Source organism: Pholcus phalangioides, unplaced genomic scaffold (genome assembly GCF_987345545.1).
Source record: "Pholcus phalangioides strain wild (caught in Gottingen) unplaced genomic scaffold, Ppha-v1.0 ptg000005l_1, whole genome shotgun sequence".
NCBI lineage: Eukaryota > Metazoa > Arthropoda > Arachnida > Araneae > Pholcidae > Pholcus > Pholcus phalangioides.
The window spans coordinates 15168596-15180000 of NW_028301598.1; the positions used below are offsets into that span (position 1 = coordinate 15168596).

Sequence of the window (11405 nt, forward strand, 5' to 3'; positions counted from 1 at the left end):
CGCTTTTCATCGGCCTCCCGCGATATCAAGCACCGTCCCCTTTCAACTCTTCGAGAGAGAGCGAAAAAAATTCTATGTCCGAGAAAAATTCTATGTCCGAAAAAAATTCAATGTCCCTACGCGCATCTGCCGACGGCAAGGTGCGACGGAGAGACGGATGACAACCTCGCTTTTCATCGGCCTCCCGCGATATCAAGCACCGTCCCCTTTCAACTCTTCGAGAGAGAGCGAAAAAATTTCTATGTCCGAAAAAAATTCTATGTCCGAGAAAAATTCTATGTCCGAAAAAAATTCAATGTCCCTACGCGCATCTGCCGACGGCAAGGTGCGACGGAGAGACGGATGACAACCTCGCTTTTCATCGGCCTCCCGCGATATCAAGCACCGTCCCCTTTCAACTCTTCGAGAGAGAGCGAAAAAAATTCTATGTCCGAGAAAAATTCTATGTCCGAAAAAAATTCAATGTCCCTACGCGCATCTGCCGACGGCAAGGTGCGACGGAGAGACGGACGACAACCTCGCTTTTCATCGGCCTCCCGCGATATCAAGCACCGTCCCCTTTCAACTCTTCGAGAGAGAGCGAAAAAATTTCTATGTCCGAAAAAAATTCAATGTCCCTACGCGCATCTGCCGACGGCAAGGTGCGACGGAGAGACGGATGACAACCTCGCTTTTCATCGGCCTCCCGCGATATCAAGCACCGTCCCCTTTCAACTCTTCGAGAGAGAGCGAAAAAAATTCTATGTCCGAGAAAAATTCTATGTCCGAAAAAAATTCAATGTCCCTACGCGCATCTGCCGACGGCAAGGTGCGACGGAGAGACGGATGACAACCTCGCTTTTCATCGGCCTCCCGCGATATCAAGCACCGTCCCCTTTCAACTCTTCGAGAGAGAGCGAAAAAAATTCTATGTCCGAGAAAAATTCTATGTCCGAAAAAAATTCAATGTCCCTACGCGCATCTGCCGACGGCAAGGTGCGACGGAGAGACGGACGACAACCTCGCTTTTCATCGGCCTCCCGCGATATCAAGCACCGTCCCCTTTCAACTCTTCGAGAGAGAGCGAAAAAATTTCTATGTCCGAAAAAAATTCAATGTCCCTACGCGCATCTGCCGACGGCAAGGTGCGACGGAGAGACGGATGACAACCTCGCTTTTCATCGGCCTCCCGCGATATCAAGCACCGTCCCCTTTCAACTCTTCGAGAGAGAGCGAAAAAATTTCTATGTCCGAAAAAAATTCTATGTCCGAGAAAAATTCTATGTCCGAAAAAAATTCAATGTCCCTACGCGCATCTGCCGACGGCAAGGTGCGACGGAGAGACGGATGACAACCTCGCTTTTCATCGGCCTCCCGCGATATCAAGCACCGTCCCCTTTCAACTCTTCGAGAGAGAGCGAAAAAAATTCTATGTCCGAGAAAAATTCTATGTCCGAAAAAAATTCAATGTCCCTACGCGCATCTGCCGACGGCAAGGTGCGACGGAGAGACGGATGACAACCTCGCTTTTCATCGGCCTCCCGCGATATCAAGCACCGTCAACTCTTCGAGACAGAGCGAAAAAATTTCTATGTCCGAAAAAAATTCTATGTCCGAAAAAAATTCAATGTCCCTACGCGCATCTGCCGACGGCAAGGTGCGACGGAGAGACGGATGACAACCTCGATTCTCATCGGCGTTCCCCGATATCAAGCACCGTCAGCTCTTCGAGAAAGAGCGAAAAAATTTCTATGTCCGAGAAAAATTCTATGTCCGAAAAAAATTCAATGTCCCTACGTGCATCTGCCGACGGCAAGTTGCATCGGAGAGACGGGTGACAACCTCGCTTTTCATCGGCGTTCCGCGATAACGTGCCGTCCCCTTTCAACTCTTCGAGAGAGAGCGAAAAAATTTCTATGTCCGAAAAAAATTCTATGTCCGAAAAAAATTCAATGTCCCTACGCGCATCTGCCGACGGCAAGGTGCATCGGAGAGACGGGTGACAACCTCGCTTTTCATCGGCCTCCCGCGATATCAAGCACCGTCCCCTTTCAACTCTTCGAGAGAGAGCGAAAAAAATTCTATGTCCGAGAAAAATTCTATGTCCGAAAAAAATTCAATGTCCCTACGCGCATCTGCCGACGGCAAGGTGCGACGGAGAGACGGATGACAACCTCGCTTTTCATCGGCCTCCCGCGATATCAAGCACCGTCAACTCTTCGAGACAGAGCGAAAAAATTTCTATGTCCGAAAAAAATTCTATGTCCGAAAAAAATTCAATGTCCCTACGCGCATCTGCCGACGGCAAGGTGCGTGGGAGAGACGGATGACAACCTCGCTTTGCATCGGCGTTCCCCGATATCAAGCACCGTCAGCTCTTCCAGAGAGAGCGAAAAAATTTCTATGTCCGAAAAAAATTCTATGTCCGAAAAAAATTCAATGTCCCTACGCGCATCTGCCGACGGCAAGGTGCGACGGAGAGACGGGTGACAACCTCGCTTTTCATCGGCCTCCCGCGATATCAAGCACCGTCCCCTTTCAACTCTTCGAGAGAGAGCGAAAAAATTTCTATGTCCGAAAAAAATTCTATGTCCGAGAAAAATTCTATGTCCGAAAAAAATTCAATGTCCCTACGCGCATCTGCCGACGGCAAGGTGCGACGGAGAGACGGATGACAACCTCGCTTTTCATCGGCCTCCCGCGATATCAAGCACCGTCCCCTTTCAACTCTTCGAGAGAGAGCGAAAAAAATTCTATGTCCGAGAAAAATTCTATGTCCGAAAAAAATTCAATGTCCCTACGCGCATCTGCCGACGGCAAGGTGCGACGGAGAGACGGATGACAACCTCGCTTTTCATCGGCCTCCCGCGATATCAAGCACCGTCCCCTTTCAACTCTTCGAGAGAGAGCGAAAAAATTTCTATGTCCGAAAAAAATTCTATGTCCGAGAAAAATTCTATGTCCGAAAAAAATTCAATGTCCCTACGCGCATCTGCCGACGGCAAGGTGCGACGGAGAGACGGATGACAACCTCGATTCTCATCGGCGTTCCCCGATATCAAGCACCGTCAGCTCTTCGAGAAAGAGCGAAAAAATTTCTATGTCCGAGAAAAATTCTATGTCCGAAAAAAATTCAATGTCCCTACGTGCATCTGCCGACGGCAAGTTGCATCGGAGAGACGGGTGACAACCTCGCTTTTCATCGGCGTTCCGCGATAACGTGCCGTCCCCTTTCAACTCTTCGAGAGAGAGCGAAAAAATTTCTATGTCCGAAAAAAATTCTATGTCCGAAAAAAATTCAATGTCCCTACGCGCATCTGCCGACGGCAAGGTGCATCGGAGAGACGGGTGACAACCTCGCTTTTCATCGGCCTCCCGCGATATCAAGCACCGTCCCCTTTCAACTCTTCGAGAGAGAGCGAAAAAAATTCTATGTCCGAGAAAAATTCTATGTCCGAAAAAAATTCAATGTCCCTACGCGCATCTGCCGACGGCAAGGTGCGACGGAGAGACGGATGACAACCTCGCTTTTCATCGGCCTCCCGCGATATCAAGCACCGTCAACTCTTCGAGACAGAGCGAAAAAATTTCTATGTCCGAAAAAAATTCTATGTCCGAAAAAAATTCAATGTCCCTACGCGCATCTGCCGACGGCAAGGTGCGTGGGAGAGACGGATGACAACCTCGCTTTGCATCGGCGTTCCCCGATATCAAGCACCGTCAGCTCTTCCAGAGAGAGCGAAAAAATTTCTATGTCCGAAAAAAATTCTATGTCCGAAAAAAATTCAATGTCCCTACGCGCATCTGCCGACGGCAAGGTGCGACGGAGAGACGGGTGACAACCTCGCTTTTCATCGGCCTCCCGCGATATCAAGCACCGTCCCCTTTCAGGTCGTCGAGAGAGAGAGAGAAATTTCTATGTCCCTACGTGCAGCTGCCGCCGACCAACGCAGAGATAGAAAGGGATGCCAACGCCACTTTCAGGACGTTGCTCGCGGAGGGATTCGAAAAAAAAATTGCCCCTCCGTGCAGCGCGAACCCGAAAGTACATTCAGAGAGAAGCGGTAGCAATACCGGTCTTTGTGGGCTTGCTCTCTAGCATTCGTTCCGTTCGACCGACTACGAGATCTGAGGATAATCTTCTGTGGGGGATAAGAAATAGAACAAACACACAAGTAATGGGGGGGGGGTGTCACATCGCTTGAGTTTAATATTATTCAATGGCTTATAAATAAATCTATGTTCCATCGAATTAAAAGATATTAACTAATAACTAAATACATGTGATTAGTTAGTGATATATTACAATTTTTCATTTTCTCTTTGCAAGGAAGACAGATGTCTATGAATTTGATGGGTACAGTGATGTATGCGTGCCATTGCTCTAGTAGTGTGGAAGTGAGAAATGTTAGACGCTGGTGTGTCACCAGTACAATACCTCAGAAGAAGATACCTGACAGATGCAGTTCATCTAATTCGCAGTTAAGTCTTCTGTGACGAGTGAAAAGTTGTCCGGTTGTGTTCGTTGGTGTGTGTGTGTGTGTGAATTAAAGTTGGTTCGAGATGGAAGAATAAAAAGGCATTGATATCTGTGTTACGCAATTGATGATGGTAATTAATAAGACTTCAAAGTGAAAATCCGATATCACAAAGAAAGCATCTGTTGATCTCAGTTTACATGGCTGTGAAGCAGTAGTGTGTAGTGTTTGAACTGTTTTGTGCTAGTGAGAATTTTATTGTGATTTTATTGACGAGCAGTCCTGGAGAAAGTGTGATCATTGTGAGTTGTTGACACTTCTCTGCGGGTGGTGCACGGTGCAGGTGAGTTTCAACCATTTCCATGTTTCAACATTATGAAATGAATAATTTATGTCAGGGATTAGGTAGCTATTTCATGAAGGATTTGTTTATTATGAATTCTCTCCTAACGTAATCGCTTTGATTATTTGTTAATATACAGCAACAGCAAATTTGATACGAACTTGCACAAAAGAATGGAAACAAATACATGAGGAAATGAAACTTAACAAAATGAAAAGCAAATGAATGGCCAATTTAAATGATCTGCAGCAATGGTTTTGACACTTAATTGTTTTTGAAGATTACGTAACTCTATTTACCTTTACTGCACACGAAAAATTTTTCTCAAAAATAAAAATATGCAAGCTGATAATTTGCTATGAAAATTTGTAACATAACGTAAGCCGTGCAATGAACTAGGATCTTGTCCAATCATAATAATTAAGTAAATACTTTGAGAATGAAAAGGAAATGGAATGTTTTTGTTAAAATTCATGTACGGTTACACGAGAAACTCTCATAACTGTGAGAATATTTTGTATGTAGTTCATTGCACACACACACATAACAGTGATGGTTGTACAGCATTAAAAGTACTCAAATAAATGGTGTGGTTTTCAGTGTACAATGTCTGGCATAAGTACTGAAAACGAGCAAATTCTGAGGACATAACGTGTAATATCTCAAAAAACATTACTTATTATTCAAAATTTATTATTCAAAAATATTTACAAAAAGAAATTACTCTCAAAATTTATACTTCAAACCCCACTGGTTTTGTGAAAATCACACTTAATTTAAAAAATAAAGTACTGTCTGTGTAGTGAAATGGCAACCAGAAATTTGTGAAAGATTGGCAATGCTTCTGAAATCTCTTATGTTCATTCATTCGCATATGAATTTTCACAATGAGATGTTTAATGCATTACAGAATAGTTACATTGTGAAAAACAAGATGCAATATGAATATCATTATTACAAGCACAAGATCCAGTGTTAACGTCACACATTGAAATTCCACCTCGCCTTGTTCGGGTAGTAGTATATTGTTCGTGTGTTACATTGCATGTAACTTTTTTGTTGTGTAATGATCTACAATGGGAAAAACATATTAATGGAAGGAATACAGTACAAAAGAATACCCATGTAAAACACTATCATGTAACCTAAAGAGAAATGGTCAAGTTCAGACAAGTTGATTGCTTGTAACGTATGGTATCTATCCACACGCGTGCATATTCTGAGTTTTCATATTGCAGTGAGAGAATATTACTTGTGGGGAGATGTTTATTATATATTTGATGAAATGATTGAAATTAGCACTTTATTAAACTCCAAGCAACAGCATTTGAGCTTTTTCTTGCACGAATGATGAAACGTTGGAAAAGGAGTTGATGTTATTACTTGTACCGTTACCTGTGTGGAATAGATTTGTGTCACAAATTAATAGGCTGGGCTTTTATGATGGGCTAGGATGCATGTGAGGGTATCATTAATTAATTAAAGTTGTGGTAGCAATTAAAGTGGCTGCAGAGGACGTGGGAAGTGTTGTGTCGAGAAAAGTTTAGGCGGCGTAATGTTGCCAATGTGCCATTGATTGTGATTACAGTTATTTAATTACTTAATTTACCTTAGGTTACTGCTAATGGGTGGTGTGTTAAACGTTGTGAAGGTGAGAATTAGCTCAACACATTATTTTAATTAAGGGTAGGGTAACGGTGGAATTGTAACTTTAACGAGAACTGGGTAACCGTTGTTTGGGATGATGACTGTTGATCCCCAACTGCTCTGTTGGTGAAATGTGAGGTGCACGTGCATTGTTTAATGTGTTTCAAGCTTTGTTTGTGTCTGTCTGATTGATGTACAGCCTGCTCACTGGTTGTAAGTGTGAATGTAACGTTTAACGAGCGAAGGTGTGCAGTATAGGTTTGTTTTGGATATGAAAAAGCTTCGCCACCAGTGACGTGTGTGCCAATTGGTATTGTGTGATTCTTTAGAGTGTTGTGATGAAGGAATGAGCTCTACTTTCTGTGTGGTGGCAGTTTTAGGAAATGCTGTGGTGCTTTTAGAAAGTGCAGCAGTGTTAACGCCCTCGTTATCTTTAACGAGGCGTCTGTAAATGAAGTTTGCAGTGAATTAATTGGCCAAGTGGATTGTGTAATCGGTGCACGTGACGTGGGTTGTGCTGGTGTCGATGAATCATAACGATTTTGAGGGTTTAAACGTTTTATTGGGGCACGGGGAGATTTTTACTGTAGTGGCGAAGGGTCGTTGGAATGTATTTGAACGAGGCGGTCTCTTGATGGGTAGAAAAGCAGTTTCCAGCCAAATTTCACACTGCAGCTGTTGGATAGTGTCGTGTTTATGGTCGTCGTAGGCTGTTGTGACTGATTGCTGCATTTTTTTGCAGGGAATAAGCTGTTGTGAATGTTTTTAGTGGTGTCGTGGCATTTTAACGAGGAAACCCATGCGAGTGCACTGTAATTGCTTCTTACTGGATTCAGAGTGCTGGGACTGCATCATTTTGAGGCTTTTCACATTGAATGAGCTTAAATTAATCGAAGGCAAGCTTTTAATGTGGTTTCCGGTGGTTCTTTTTTCGATTTATAGCCTGTTGGAAAACCTGGCTAATGCTAAGCGAATGGCGTGAACGTGGTATCTTGAACGATATTTTAAATGCACTTCCTCCGATCGGATTTTAACGGTTCGAATGTTTTTTTGCGTGGAATGGATGGATCTTTCTGTTTACGTAATTAGTTTCGGGAATGGATCGGCGGATTTCGCCGTTTCGATGCGGAAAGTGCGGCCCGTGTTAAGTCTACGGAGCCCCATGTTAAGTCTACGGGCGGAGTGACCCCCGCGAGATCGCAAATTTCGACCCCTTCCCGTGAAGTAATCGTAAAAATAATTACGGATTCGTAGAGGGGAGATTCCGGAGATGCGATTAGACACCTCGTTTGAGGAGATGGATGGATTTTCGGAGGGATCGCGGCTCGGTAAAAAAGACGAAATTTTCTTCGTCGCCGGGCAGGGGAGAGCGTGGGGAAGAGGGAAAACGTGTAGTGGAAGCCGTGCGAAACTTCGAAACTATATATGTGGGGACACGGTTGGCGCTGATCAATTGGAGCTTGTAGCTGTGGTTACATTTGCGAAGGCTCGTTGTTCGGCTAAGATCGGGTAGTTCCCCGGCAATCGCTTGGGACTCAGGACTGCCTACGGCTCCCCTCTAGTAGCGGGGTCGATTCTCGGGTTCGCCCGCTCCTGAGGCATCCTGGTCCCGCGGCGCTCGGCTTGGGTAACCGAGGCGCCGAAGAAGGCGGACGCGGACCGTAGTGACGGGGTTGCGTGGCCGCAGGGTGGGGATTCTAAGATCCCCACCGAACTAGCCCGGGGTTCCTAGGAGCCCCGGCGAGAATGAAACACGGACCGTTGTGGCGGACGATTTCGGTTTCGGTGATCGGAACGAGAAGACGATGAGGGAGATGTGCCGAACACGACGCGGCCGCCATCGCGCGCCGCTCGGGGGAGGTCTCGACCTCGGATCGGATTTTTCCGAGCTACCGCTACCTGGTTGATCCTGCCAGTAGTCATATGCTTGTCTCAAAGATTAAGCCATGCATGTCTAAGTACAGGCTTTAACAAAGTGAAACCGCGAATGGCTCATTAAATCAGTTATGGTTCCTTAGATCGTACCACGTTACTTGGATAACTGTGGTAATTCTAGAGCTAATACATGCAGCAGAGCTCCGACCCCGCGAGGGGGACGAGCGCTTTTATTAGACCAAGACCAATCCGTCGTCCTCCGGGGCGACGGCATTCGGTGACGACTCTGGATAACTTAGGGCCGATCGCACGGGCACGTCCCGGCGACGTATCTTTCAAGTGTCTGCCTTATCAACTGTCGATGGTAGGTCACGCGCCTACCATGGTCGTAACGGGTGACGGGGAATCAGGGTTCGATTCCGGAGAGGGAGCCTGAGAAACGGCTACCACATCCAAGGAAGGCAGCAGGCGCGCAAATTACCCACTCCCGGCACGGGGAGGTAGTGACGAAAAATAACGATACGGGACTCTCTCGAGACCCCGTAATCGGAATGAGAGGTTCTTAAATCCTCCGGCGAGGATCTATTGGAGGGCAAGTCTGGTGCCAGCAGCCGCGGCAATTCCAGCTCCAATAGCGTATATTAAAGTTGTTGCGGTTAAAAAGCTCGTAGTTGGATCTCGGTCCCGGGGTCGCGGTCCGCCAGACGGCGGTCAACCGCGGCCGACCGGACGTCACAGGCCGGGTCCCCGCGATGGCCTTCGCCGGCTGTCGCGGGGGGCCGGCGAGTTTACTTTGAAAAAATTAGAGTGCTCAGGGCAGGCGAAGAATTGCCCGGATAATGGTGCATGGAATAATGGAACAGGACCTCGGTTCTATTCTGTTGGTCTCCGGAACTGACGGTAATGATTAAGAGGGACGGACGGGGGCATTCGTATCGCGGCGCTAGAGGTGAAATTCTTGGACCGCCGCGAGACGAACTACTGCGAAAGCATTTGCCAAGAATGTTTTCATTAATCAAGAACGAAAGTCAGAGGTTCGAAGGCGATCAGATACCGCCCTAGTTCTGACCATAAACGATGCCGACCGGCGATCCGCCCGAGTTCCTCAAATGACTCGGCGGGCAGCTTCCGGGAAACCAGAGTTTTTTGGTTCCGGGGGAAGTATGGTTGCAAAGCTGAAACTTAAAGGAATTGACGGAAGGGCACCACCAGGAGTGGAGCCTGCGGCTTAATTTGACTCAACACGGGGAAACTCACCCGGCCCGGACACCGGAAGGATTGACAGATTGAGAGCTCTTTCTTGATTCGGTGGGTGGTGGTGCATGGCCGTTCTTAGTTGGTGGAGCGATTTGTCTGGTTAATTCCGTTAACGATCGAGATTCTAGCCTACTAAATAGAGGGCTCTTGCGAGTCCGAGGGCCCGTCTTCTTAGGGGGACGGGCGGCGTCCAGCCGCACGAGACGGAGCAATAACAGGTCTGTGATGCCCTTAGATGTCCGGGGCCGCACGCGCGCTACACTGAAGGAAACAGCGTGTGTTCTCCCGGTCCGGCGGGACCGGGTAACCCGCTGAACCTCCTTCGTGATAGGGATAGGGGATTGTAACTGTTCCCCTCGAACGAGGAATTCCTAGTAGTCGCGGATCATCAGTCCGCGGCGACTAGGTCCCTGCCCTTTGTACACACCGCCCGTCGCTACTACCGATTGAACGAATTAGTGAGGTCTTCGGACTGGCGTTCTCTCTGGGCATCCGTCCGGGGGGACCTGCCGGAAAGATGACCGAACTTGTTCGTTTAGAGGAAGTAAAAGTCGTAACAAGGTTACCGTAGGTGAACCTGTGGTAGGATCATTAGAGAGATTTGTCGAGTTCTTCGCAAGTCGCCTCGTGATCGAATGACTCCGCGCCGAGCCAAGACGGCCGGAGAAGGAAAAGAAAAATGAAACACGGATAGACTTATCTATGAAGCGGCCTGAGAGCCCGAGAGGAGGAGAAGGCAAAGAAAATGAAACACGGATAACGAGAACGAAAGTACGCAAAATCGAACGAGAACGAAAGTTCCCAAAATCGAACGAGAACGAAAGTTCCCAAAATTCGAACGAGAACGAAAGTTCCCAAATAGCAGAAAGACAAGAAGACTCCCGTTCTCGCCCCGGTTACGGAGCCAGACGCTGTCGCTCCCGACGCGCCGGAAGCGCGTCGGACCGGGTGTCCTGCGGGAGGAGAAACGAGTAAGGCAGCGTCAAACTTCCAAGTCGTGAGGCTAAAGTCCCAGGCAGAACGCCGCTCCGGCGGCTGTTCGCGGGGACGGCACAAGGAAAGTGCGTAACGACTCTGAGCAGTGGATCACTCGGCTCGCGGATCGATGAAGAACGCAGCCATTTGCGAGACTTGGTGTGAATTGCAGGACACATTGAGCATTGACTTTTCGAACGCGCATAGCGGCCTCGGGTTGCTGCCCGGGGCCTCGCCTGTCTGAGGGTCGGATGAAGCTTGCACACGGTGACCGAGTCCCCGAACCTACGCGAAAGAGAGAGTTCGTGATGCGGGGCCGCCGCTGGCCGCTAAGAGCGGGCGGGCGCAGATGGACCGTCGCAGAGACACCGCCGAACTGGGTGGGTCGATCCTAGGGTGGGTCGACGGCGGGAGCGTCCGAGGAGACGGTCTCTAATGTCCGACGACGGGGCCGAGATGGGCGGCACGAGAGAGCGTGGAACTCGGGGTTCGAGGACGAGGAACCGACCTGGCCTTCGTTACCGGCGTCGGCTCAAACTGATTAGTAAGTAATTCCGCCGCGATTCGCCGGCGTTGGGCTTCCGGCGAAATCCGGAAGGCGCTCGTCGCGTCGTTTCGCGCAGTGACGTCGACCTCAGATCAGACGAGACGACCCGCTGGATTTAAGCATATCAATAAGCGGAGGAAGAGAAACCAACGGGGATTCCCTCAGTAACAGCGAGCGAACAGGGAACAGCCCAGCGCCGAACCGCCGATCCGAAGGGGTCGCGCGGAATGTGGCGTTTGGGAGCGAGCCTTCCCCCGCGGACGACGGCGACAAGTCTCCCTGACAGGAGCTCTTGCCCAGAGCG

General features: G+C 48.2%; 3 non-coding genes across 3 annotated transcripts in view; all 3 read left to right on the forward strand.

Annotated features, from left to right (window-relative positions):
- Positions 1–8343: 8343 nt before the first annotated feature.
- LOC149086354 (small subunit ribosomal RNA) lies at positions 8344–10173 on the forward strand. The gene has a single exon (XR_016192732.1). It is a non-coding gene; the product is annotated as a small subunit ribosomal RNA (ribosomal RNA).
- Positions 10174–10649: 476 nt separating this feature from the next.
- On the forward strand, positions 10650–10804 carry LOC149086355 (5.8S ribosomal RNA). Its single transcript, XR_016192730.1, has one exon. It is a non-coding gene; the product is annotated as a 5.8S ribosomal RNA (ribosomal RNA).
- Positions 10805–11183: 379 nt separating this feature from the next.
- LOC149086356 (large subunit ribosomal RNA) overlaps positions 11184–11405 on the forward strand; it is a 3826-nt gene continuing 3604 nt past the window's right edge. Inside the window, exon 1 of the ribosomal RNA XR_016192736.1 lies at positions 11184–11405. This exon is cut by the window's right edge and continues 3604 nt beyond it. This is a non-coding gene — a ribosomal RNA (large subunit ribosomal RNA).